The sequence below is a fragment of the Lissotriton helveticus genome, chromosome 2_1 (assembly GCF_964261635.1).
Source record: "Lissotriton helveticus chromosome 2_1, aLisHel1.1, whole genome shotgun sequence".
Classification (NCBI taxonomy): Eukaryota; Metazoa; Chordata; class Amphibia; order Caudata; family Salamandridae; genus Lissotriton; species Lissotriton helveticus.
The window spans coordinates 943389282-943401517 of NC_136059.1; the positions used below are offsets into that span (position 1 = coordinate 943389282).

A 12236-nucleotide genomic window follows, 5' to 3' on the forward strand; every position below is an offset into this window, starting at 1 on the left:
AAGTATCACCTCACAGGGCTATCAGTGCTCTAAAACAAACTCGCTTTACATTCCGTGTTCAAACAAGGAGGTGCAAGCGAGCTGAAAACTGTAAACCTTTTATTCCAAACAAACATTTTAAATTTCGGTAAAAGCATTTCAGCTATTCAAACATTGAAATTAGCCGAGTAAACCTGAGATGAAAGGAGCAACAAAATAATGCATGGCGCGCGCCCACCAAAACGCACTGCAGAATGGTGAACGCGCACACAGCATCTGGATTCCATTACAGCACCTCCCTGACAGCTCCTAATTGATATTTATGGACGGCCGTGCGCGAAACCGCAGAGAAAATGGCAAACATGGCGGACGTAAATTACATATAGCCTATCGCGTCAAGCCTAATAAAAAGACAGCACAGCGAAGACGAATCACTATGCAGATGCCATAAAAAAAGCCCGCGCACTAAGGAATGTGTCTTTCCCGAGCCCTAAAGAAACTTTTTTTTTTTTTTTTTTTAGGTTTCGGCTACCGTCCCACTGCGTAAGCAGTGGGTGGGCGGAGCCGAAATCTTTTGTTAGTAGTATGGGGGCCTGAACACGCCCCTCTTCTCCATTGGCTGGCCTCGTAAATGCTGGCCAGCCATTGGAGGAGAGGAGCGTCACTGAGTTCAGGGCCCGCCTTGACGCGATTCGGGGGCGTTTCTGGGTCTTTTTTTTAGTCCCGCCTCTCCTCTTCCCATTGGCTGGAATTTTACCTTCCAGCCAATGGGAAGGGGAGAGGGCGAAAAACACGCCCCCGAATCCCTACACGCACTCCCATTCCACCCCCGTCCATTCATTCCCCTGTCCTCTCCCTCCCTCTCTCCCTTGGCCTTGTTCATAGGTGTTCCCGCTGAATACGTCCAAATGGTAAACTAAGGGCTGTGCTCATCAGTTCCTAGGGGCGTGTTTTAATGCCAACTCGTCAATTCCGGGCAGGGCTTACAGGGGGAGGGGAAGGGGTGTCAAGTGCTTGTTTTCTTCTCTTTTTATTTTATTTTCTCCTGGAAACAGTTATATGCGCGTCACCGTAGAGCGCCGTCATTTTCTTTTTCCCATTAAGCAACTGGTGTGCGCGTCAACGTGCCCTGTAAACAATCGTCATAAAGAATGCACAGAACAAAGCAAGGTTCCTTTAAGAAAGAAGATGTGTACGTCACCACGCTGACGTGCGATGCATTTGGCCGCTGCACATGGCTGGAGACATGCGCAGAACAGTCTCGCTACAGAGACCCGCACTAAAGGTCACGGCTGAAACACTCCAGAGAGCGTGCTGGGGACCACTGACTAGGTATGCATGTGTCAATAACTTCCAACGCCTGACTCGTGCCAATCACACATATGCTTGGTTCACCTACACGCAAGGAATTTACTTTCCACAATTAAAGAAAGTCGTCATATGCAGCGAAGTCTTCCTCACGCGCTCCAAACGTAGTACCTTAATAAGGGTTCAAATCAAATCCTTGTGTGACACCACGTAATCCTCTCGCAGCACATGCAGAGTTCTGTGAGGAAAACACCCTTACGATCTTCGTCACTTGGCAGGCTGAGACGATGCTAGCAACCCGTGGCAGAAAATTGTGGTAAATAAAATATCAACCGCTAACACAATGTCTAACAAGTTTCTTTATTCAGCCTGCCACTACGTGACCTTCCTTCCCTTGCCAGCCTTAACACGAACTGTCGGAGGCATTCTAAACAGGAAATTCTGTTGCAACCTTGGTTCCAAGATTCCATTACTTAAACACAAATGACAGGTTCCAAGTGCTACACGACTCAGTAGCTTTCCCATTGCATTCTGGTCAATGTGGTCCATGTTTTGCAAAGCGGCAAATATATATAATTTTAACTAAAAGAAAAAGGTTTTTGGCTCGCACCACACAAAATTAGGGGCTCAATTATTAAAGAAAGTTACAAAAGTGCATCCATGGTATAGAACTTTGCTTTAGTGCCATTTTGCGTCTTTCATGAATTCACAAGTATTTACAGAAGTAGGCCTGGAAACCGTACTCGTATAAATGTTTGTGAACTGCATTTTAGCACAATCAAATATACGTGTGTATGTTTGCTCATTGAAAACCTGCTAAGCATTTTCAAGTTCACTTTCCCTACAACCCCTTTTTCCCACCTTGGAAAACGTTTACAAGTCAATTAGATTTAGAAAGCATCCAGTTGCTAAGACAAGCAGATCTTTTATAAAATTCCATACCCCTGAAATTGGATTAACTCATAATAAATGTTTTTGAGCTACATTTATGGCAATCAGGGCAACACTTGGTAACACTTGGTAACACTCAGGTGGTAACATTTACTTAAGCATGAAGATATTCTCATAGCAGTGGGAAAACGTGTTAAACAGTAGCAGTGGGCAGCCTACACCGTATCAGCATAGCACAAGGCTATTAAAACAAGCATTTGCAATGCAATAGGTACTGCATTTACGTGAGTTAAGCTATTGGCATTGTAAATGACAATGCCATTTATTTATCGGTTTTCAAAACCAACACATAAATAAAAAATTTGTCATTTACAATGCCAATAGCTCTAACTTTTAAAAAGGCGAAACCGTTGCATTGTAAATGCTTGTTTTCTTTTACAATAGGATCTCGGAGCTCCGCCCCGAGCCCTAAAAAGAGCAAACCCACAAAATATAAAGAGGGCCCCCCTCCCTCCACTCAGTGAATCATAATACAGCATTCAACTGTTGAATCCTAGTTATAAGAGGCACACATAGATGATGATTCATGAGGTGCATCCCAATCCCAAAAATTCCTGGCAAGGCATACAGACAGTGTATGTACATAAATAAATTACTACAAACTCGGGTGGTTCAGCAAATACAAAGTTAGTGGGGCCCAGAAGCCTTTGGGTCAGGAGGCTTCAGGAAGCTCCTCCGCATATGCCTCCAGCTGGTCTTTACAGTAAACTAAGTCACGGATCCATTTCTTTACAGTGGGAGAGGTGTTAGCCCCCCACATTGCGCAACAGCTCTTTTTGTCATCAGGGTCGAGACAGCTACAATACGCCGATTACTTTTTTTCTTTTTTTGCACATAGCCCAACTGACACGCCTCCGGTTCACATTACACACGTTCCAACACTACATCCGAAAGCACACTTGTCACCCTAGTCCAGAATGCCAGAATCCTTGTGCATTGCCATGCCAGATGCAGAAAATCGGCATCAGCCTGCCCACACCGCACACAACAAGCAGAGTCACACAACCCAAACCTGCGCAATTGAAGTGGGATATAGTATAACTGGGGAAATTATTTAAAGTGAATTATTCGAAGGTTACAATTTGCCAACGCACAGGAGAATTTCCATTGCTCTAGCGACAAAGTGGAACCCAACGCAGCATTCCATTTGAGATATGAAGGACGTTCAACTGGCTCTCTCTCCCGTAGTGACGCGTTATACAGTTTGGTAATCAGACCCTTTCAATCTGCCCCTGCCAGCACCGCCTGCAGTGCTCTCGTCGTTTTTAAGTTCAGATAGATAGTTAGGCTCTAACTGCTTGCCGCACTCTCACGTATGTGAACCCAAACATCAAGCCGCGCTCCTGACCCCCCTGTACATCCTGTAACGAGTGGAACTGGCCCTGTTTGTACAGGTTCCCCATCTGTGTAAACCCAGCAGGAGCCAGTGCCTCCAAAGCCGGTCAATCCCGTGCCGCTGAAATATCAGGATGCGCAGCTATTGGTAGCGACGGGGCGTAAAGGTAGTCCAGCTGTGCATGTTTCACAAGGGCCTGCCAGGCACAGGGAGTGCACTGCATAGGGTTGATTTCTGTCCTGGGACCACCCTCTCCCCCAGAGAGTGCCCCCGCCACATCCGGCATAGGGAGCACTGTGTCTGACTCAATGGCTGTATGGGGTGAAACCACTGCGGGAAAAACCAATAATGCACAAATTGCGCCTGTGCATATAAAGAGTAAAGTCGCAGGCCAGGAAGACCACCCCGGTCAAATGGCTGCACACAAGAACACCCCATACAAATGATAACAGAGCCGACTGGAGCGTCCTAAACAGCGCGACGTTCAGCCGAATGGGAATATTTACAAACAGATAGAGAAGTTTGGGCAGTATAGACATTTTTAATACCGCAATCTGGTCAGCGAGCGATAGAGGCAATCGGACCCACCGTTCCGCCTGGTCAGTGATCTGTGCAATCACTCGGCCATAGTTCACAGTAATGACCTGATCAGGGTCCCTGTGCAGCCATATCCCCAAGTATTTCACTGGGTCTTGGGTCCAGGTCGGAAGAAAGTCCAACTCGACCTCACGCGTACCAGCCGTTAACGGCAACACCGTAGATTTTTCCCAATTAATCCCCAAGCCGGAGAATCTCTCAAAATGACGTACTGGCGGAGTAATTCCGACAGGTAGGTAGCCGGTTCACGAACATATAATAGCATGTCATCGGCATACAGCAAGACCACGAGTGGTCTCTGCCAAAAGCGTAGAGCCGCCGAGGCATGTCGCTGGTGAACAAGTTACTTACCTTCGGTAACGATATATCTGTAAGAAACAGTAGTTAGTATTAGATTCCTTACCTTAGAATATCCCCAGGCGTCAGTCTGGATCCGGAAACTTTTGCGTAGCAGTACCCCTGCGCGTCGGTAGGCGTCGTCTGCAGGCGTCCCCTGCGGCTCCGCGTCGTCGGCGTCGTGCGCCGTGATGACGTCGCTGGAGTATATAGACGCCGCATCCGCGCGCTGACGTCAGTTCTTTGCACACAGCTTTTCCGCGCCAGAACACGCAGAGCCATGTGAGAACCAACACTGGTGCCATGTGAAACTAGGGCCCTGAAAGGGATGTCCTTAACCCTAGGTATCAGTTCGCAGAACGGGGAGGATGGGCGGGGCGGTAAGGAATCTAATACTAACTACTGTTTCTTACAGATATATCGTTACCGAAGGTAAGTAACTTGTTCATCTGAAAGAAACAGGTTAGTATTAGATTCCTTACCTTAGAATAGATACCCCAGCAATACCAACCCCGGTGGTGGGTCTGCGAACCAATACAATCCTACACCAGAAAATCCTGGAGGACCGAACGGCCAAAGAAGCCGTCCCTCCGGACTTGACTGTCCAGGCAGTAATGCCTCGCAAAGGTGTGCAGCGAGGCCCACGTAGCCGCCTGGCAAATGTCCTGCAAAGGGACTCCCCGGCCCAGGGCAGTAGTAGCCGCCGTGGCCAGAGTGGAATGGGCCCTCAGCCCAACAGGAGGCTCCTTCCGAGCCAAAGAGTAGCATGCTTTGATGCACAGGACGACCCACCGAGAGATGGTTCGTTTCTGTACCGCCCTTCCCTTCTTCTCACCCACGTAGCCAACAAACAGTTGGTCATCCACCCGGAACTGGCGTGTGCGATCCATATAAAATGAAAGCGCACGTTTTGGGTCCAGACGATGGAGCCGCTCTTCATCTTTTGAAGGATGCGGAGGCGGGAAGAAGGAGGGTAAGGTGATGGACTGCCCAATGTGAAAAGCAGAAACCACTTTGGGCAGGAAAGAAGGTCTAGTCCTAAGAACCACCTTGTCAGGATGAACGGACAAGAAAGGAGGTTTAACAGAAAGAGCCTGGAGCTCACTCACTCTCCTGGCAGAGGTGATGGCAACCAGGAAGGCCCTCTTTAAAGTGAGAAGACGGAGAGGACAGGAATGAAGCGGCTCAAAGGGAGCACACATCAAGAATGTCAGAACCAGGTTCAAGTCCCACTGAGGCATCACGAACGGAGCAGGTGGATACATGTGCGTGATGCCTTTCAAGAATCTCAGTACAATAGGGGACTTGAATAAAGATGGCTGATCAGGTAGCCTTAAGAAGGCGGAAAGGGCAGAAAGATAGCCCTTGATAGTGCCCAGAGCAGAGCCCTGCTGGGCAAGGGAAAGAAGGAAGAGGAGAACCTCGGAAAGAGGGGCAGAAAGGGGATCCACAGCCTTTGCTGTGCACCATGCCACAAATCTGTTCCACCGGCAGGCGTATACCGACTTTGTGGAGGGACGCCTGGCTGCCAGAATCACATCACAGACTTCAGGAGGCAAGTCAAATGGCCTCAACTGTCGCCGCTCAATCTCCAAGCATGGAGGTGGAGACTGGACAGGTTCGGGTGGAGGACCGTCCCCTGCTGCTGCGACAGAAGGTCCTCCTGAAGGGGCAGGCGGATCGAGGGACCGACTGACATGCTGAGTAGCTCGGGATACCAGTACCTTCGAGCCCAGTCCGGAGCCACAAGGATAACTTGGGCCCGGTCGCGCCTGATCTTCTTCAGCACTCTGGGCAGAAGTGGTATAGGCGGAAAGGCGTACAACAGACCGCAACTCCACTCGCGCCGAAAGGCGTCGCCGAGCGAGTGCCGTCTTGGAAACTCCAACGCGCAGAACTGATGACATTGCGCGTTCTCTTCTGTGGCGAATAGATCTAACCAAGGCTCTCCCCATTGCAGAAAGAGGCCTCTCGCCACGTCCGAGTTCAGACGCCATTCGTGATCCACCGAGCACCGACGGCTGAGTTTGTCCGCCCTGGCGTTCAGAGAACCTGCCAGGTGTTGAACCGTCAGTCACGCCCTGACGTTCCAGCCATTGCCAGAGACGCAGGGCCTCCTGGCAAAGGGTCCACGACCCCACACCGCCCTGTTTGTTGCAGTACCACATGGCGGTGGTGTTGTCCGTGAACACCTGCACTACACTCCCGTTGACAAAGGGGAGGAATGCCTTCAGTGCTAGGCGAATCGCCCGCAGCTCCAACATGTTGATATGGAGCCGGGACTCCGCCGGAGACCAGATGCCTCTGATCTCCGCCTCTCCCAAGTGGCCACCCCAGCCCTGGAGGGACGCGTCCGTCACAACCACGTGCTCCGGTTGGGGAAGGGAGAGGGATCTGCCTCTGACCCAATCGCGGTCCGTAAGCCACCACTGCAACTGTCTCGCAGTGCCCTCCGAGATCAGGACATGGTCGGAAAGGTTGCCCTGATGCTGGGCCCACTGAAACTTCAGGTCCCACTGCAGAGCCCGCATCCGCCATCTGGCGTGATGCACCAGAAGGATGCAGGAGGCCATCAGCCCCAGAAGCCGCAGCGTCAACCTGACCGAAACCCGGGATAACGGCTGAAAGATGGGAATCAAGGCCTGGATATCCCGGACCCGCCGTTCCGGAGGATAAACCCGAAACTGCGCCGAGTCGAGAACCGCTCCGATGAAAAGGAGCTTTTGAGAGGGACACAGGTGTGATATCGGCACATTGATGGAAAACCCCAGCTCGTGCAGGAGGTCTGCCGTCATCTGGAGGTGGTGGACGACTGTGTGGGGCGAGCCCACCTTCAACAACCAGTCGTCGAGGTAGGGAAAGACTGAAACCCCTAACCGGCGCAGATGAGCTGCGACCACCGCCATCACCTTCATGAACACCCGTGGGGCGCTGGTAAGGCCGAATGGGAGCACGATAAACTGAAAGTGCTCGTGGCCTACCGTGAACCGCAGGTAACGCCGGTGGGCCGGCAGGACGGGGATGTGAAAATACGCATCCTGCAAGTCCAACGCTACCATCCAGTCTTGCGGGTCTAGAGCAGCCAAGACCTGAGCCAAAGTCAACATCTTGAACTTCTCCTTCCGGAGGAAGCCGTTGACGTTCCGTAGGTCCAAGATAGGACGTAGGCCCCCTTTGTCCTTCTTGGGCACCAGAAAGTAGTGGGAGTAGCAACCACACCCTACTTCTGGCCCAGGAACGCGCTCGATGGCCCCCTTGGCCAAGAGGGCCGTAACTTCCTCCTGCAGAAGTGTCAAGTGGTCCCCCGACACACGGTGGTTCTGCGGTGGCATGGCTGGAGGAGAGGTCTCGAAGGGGAGGGAGTAGCCCCTTCGGACGAGCTGCAGCACCCACCTGTCCGATGTGATAGTGCGCCAGCGGGAGTGGTGATGGCGAACCCCGCCACCCACTGGCGTCACATGGGCCTGAAAGCTCGGACTAGGAGGATTTGGAGGCTGCTGCGGGGGGAGGTGTGGACTGACCTCGCCGCAGTCCCCGACCGCCACCACGGTGGAATCCACGGCCGCCACCGCGCTGAGGAGCGTTCTGCGGTGCGTGGCTGGCAGCACGTGTGGGACCGCCCCTTCCGTGGCCACGAAAGGAGCGAAACGAACCCGTTTGCTGGCGCTGGGTCGAGAGACCCAAGGACTTGGCCGTGACCCTGGAGTCCTTGAAGCGCTCAAGCGCGTTGTCCGCTTTGTCGCCGAACAGGCGACTGCCATCGAATGGCATGTCCATCAGGGCATTCTGGACATCCGGCGAGAAGTTGGCGGATCTCAGCCAAGCATGGCGACGAATCGCCACCGTCGTGGACATTGCTCTGCCCAGCGAGTCGGTCGTGTCAAGACCACACCGTATGGAGTACCTCGCCGCGTCTCGGCCTTCAACCAAAGCCTGGCCGAGCTTGTCCCGTACCTCCTGCGGGCATTGCGGCAGGCACTCTGCGACCGTATCCCACAGAGAGTGGGTATAGCGGCCCAAGAGGCACGCGGTGTTGCAAGACCGCAGTCCCGCACTCAGGGACGAGAAGACCTTCTTGCCGTACTGATCATACCGCTTAGATTCCCGATCGGGCGGGACCGTCGGGAATGCGGACTGGGAAGTGGAGGCCTGGATCACCAGACTCTCAGGGGAGGGATGGGTAGACAGGAAGGCAGGGTCGTCCGCACACGGACGGTGGCGCCTGGCAACGTTCCGATCCACAGGTGAACCGGAAGCGGGCCTGGACCACGTGCCCAAAAGGACATCCGTCAAGGCGTCATTAAATGGCAGCAGAGGCTCCTGTGGACATGACTGCGGTTTGAATACCTCGGTGAGGATGTTAGGCTTCACCTTAGCGACGGGGAGCTCAAGGCGCAAAGCCTTGGCAGCCCTCATCAGTACCACCGAATAGGCAGCCCCAGCCTCCGACGCCACAGTGGGGGGCGAGACAAACCCAGGTTTAGGCGATTCGTCCAGACCACTGGCCTCACCCAAGTCACCTACCCAGTCCACGTCGTACTGGCATGCTCGTGACAGAGGGTCCTCAGACCCCTCCCAACCCTCTCCATAATCGTCCTCATCGCCATAGTTTGAGTCAACGATATAGACCGGCTCCTCGGAGCCAATGGGCCCCAACGGCGCCGGACTCGGCGTCGGACGATGCCGGTCCGACTCCGCGTCTGGAGTCGGAGAGGCAATGGGGGTGGCGCCGTGCGGCGCCGGCGCTCCGACGCCGGCCGGAACCGGCGTCGGAGGCACGGCACCGCGCGGAGGCGGCACCACGGGTTGCCCCGATGGAATCGGCGCCGGAGAGGCCGGTTGACCAGCCGGCGACGACCCTGAAGGGCCCAGCGGCGCCGGGGCCGGAACCGCCGGCGGCGTCGGGGCAGGTGCACCCGAACCGCTCGGGCCCCCAGACGGGACCGACGGGCCCGCAGGCGCCGTAGGCCCCGCCGGAGGAGAAAGCGCCCTCATGGCCATGAGGAACTCTTCTACCTCTTCACGCGACGCGCCTTGCCCAGGGACCGGCGGGTATGGAGCAGGCGGCGTCGGCGACCCACGCGGGGCCGCGGGGGTGGGGCCACCCGAACCCCCGGCCGCATCGCGCGGGCGTCGGGGGGAGTCGGGGGTATGATGGTGACGCCCCGACTTCTTGTGTCGCTTACCTGAGGAACCGGAGGAATGGCGACGACTTCCGGAGCGCTCGTGGCGGCTCCGCGACCGCTCCCTCGACCTCCGTCCGGACCGGGACCGCTCTCGACGTGGGGCCGACACCCGGAGCTCGAGCAGCTTGCGGGACCGCTCCCGTCTAGCCTTGCCCGTCAAGGCCCGGCAGTCGACGCAGGACTCCACGTCGTGGTCCGCGCCCAGACACCGGAGGCAGAGTCGATGGTGTTCGGTGACCGACATCAGGCGGTCGCACCCGTCGCAACTTTTAAAACCGGGCATCCTACCGGCACCTGAAAGAGTTATAGTTAACAAAAACTTAGGTCAAAAGACCGGAGTACTGCTCTTCGGATCTGCGCTAACTGGCGCGGAAAAAAGAAGAACTGACGTCAGCGCGCGGAGGCGGCGTCTATATACTCCAGCGACGTCATCACGGCGCACGACGCCGACGACGCGGAGCCGCAGGGGACGCCTGCAGACGACGCCTACCGACGCGCAGGGGTACTGCTACGCAAAAGTTTCCGGATCCAGACTGACGCCTGGGGATATTCTAAGGTAAGGAATCTAATACTAACCTGTTTCTTTCAGATGCAATTTACAAGCCAGAGGCTCCAGTGCCAACGCGAAAAGAATCGGCGATAAGGGGCACCCCTGTCAGTGGCCTCTAACAATGGGAAATGCCGGGGACACCCAGCCATTTACCCGCACTCTCGCGACGGGTTCAGCAGTATTCTTCCCTCTCGGAGCGGCACTCCACATTGACATTGTCACTAATGCGCGGTCGCAGCAGCATTTTTTCTTGATAGGGTTACCTGTCCCTCTGAACTATAGGGAACGGGACTGAGCTTGGAGAGCATGGAGAGCATGGAGGGCTCGCGGTGACTAACGGGCTGCTCACAGAAAGCAGCGAAGAGAGCAGCAAGAGCTGCAAGAAGAGCTGTAAAAAATAAACTTATAACTGTTAATAACAACTGTTCCCCTGTCGTAAGCCAGCTCACCAACCAACTGCCTCCTGAGTCCAGTCCGTGCTTTCCTGGTGTAACCAACAGCTGACACAGCTAAGTAGCAACATAATCATAACCATAATCATAACCCAGTCACAAACACTACAGTAGCCAGCTCGGGATCCAGCGCCATCAAGCCACTGTAACCGACTCCTGCTACCGCGCCTACAAGCCCTGAGCACAGATCTCGGGGGTACAGGGTTGCTGGGCTAAAAGGAGCCAGTGACGTAAGGGTAAGGGTAATCCCTTGTGAAGGCAAAGAAAACAAAAAGAAACAGGAGCAGGAGCCGGAACAGAAGCAGGAAGACAGGTGTTTACCATGAGATCCGGGAGATCTAGGGATACTCCAATACCTGCGAACCCCACTAAAAAATCTAGGAGAGCAAACAAGGGCAATAAAAAATCTATTACAGACTTTATGAACACTGGCAAAAACGAACTGAAGAAAGGGGGACTGGAAGGCGAAAAAGAAGGAGGAGGAGGGGGAAACGAGCGGCTGATCCCCCTGACCCCCTTTCTCCCAGGTCATCTCAGCCCTGAGCTTACACGAAACCTTAAAGGCTCAAGCTTCCAACCCAAAATGTATTCAAAATTTTCATTCATAAAGGAAGCAGGTGCGGTCCTTTGTTTGAACACTGGGAAGGTCAACAACCTGCCAATCCCGTTACTACCGGTCTCTAACGTATCAGAACAAGAGTTCAAGATAGAGTTAATAAAAGAGCCAATGAGAGGGTTGAAGAGAAAGCCTCCTCCAGAGGTGATGGATGATGAAGACGGTGAAGTAAAAGAAAAAGAAGACAGCGATGACAGGGAATGCCCTCTCACCACACTGACTGAAAACCACTGTGAAAACTACAGTGAGTTCTACAGAGGGGTGACCGCCACAACCTCTATGACCATCAGAAAGAGGGCATTCGATTCTGACCTAGAGCCCGCCCAGTGGCAAGAATTAAAAACAAAGGTTGATAAAAATAAGCAGCAAGACTTCTCCCAGAGCGCTTTGAGCAGGGGATCTACAACAAACTGGACCCTGAAGGATTCCACTAATCCAAGCGGAGTAAAATCGTTCCCAGAAGACTGGCGCAAAATCGCCAGTGACTCTGAGGAAAATCCAGGGACATTAAAGGCTCCTATGGCGCTCAGCATACCTGTAGTACCTGACGTACCAGATGCCCTTGCAACACTGGTATCAGTACCTAGAAACCTAAGTAACCTGAATCCATGGATCTTGGGTCCAGGAACAACGACAGGACATGGCACCCCAGGCCTACCACAGGATCCTAAGATTGAGGAAAAAACACCCTCATTACAAGATCTTAGGAAAGAGCAATCAAAACTTAGCAAGCGCATACGTACGATGTCCCACGAAGATGTTAAAATAAAGGGGCTGTCTATTGCGGGGGAACTCTCTGCGGCACTGGAGCCGCACGTGCCTCCGGCTCAAGCTCATTATCCAGCACAACCACTAACTCCCCCGCGAGGACACCTTCCAGCACCGGTCACCTCAGCCCCCATCCCACAAAAAGCCAGGGACCCAG

The 12236-nt window shown here is 53.5% G+C and overlaps 1 protein-coding gene across 1 annotated transcript in view; it reads right to left on the reverse strand.

Annotated features, from left to right (window-relative positions):
• The window catches only part of ERCC6L2 (ERCC excision repair 6 like 2), a 1215137-nt gene that overhangs the window by 1070781 nt on the left and 132120 nt on the right, over window positions 1-12236 (reverse strand). The window lies entirely within an intron of this gene.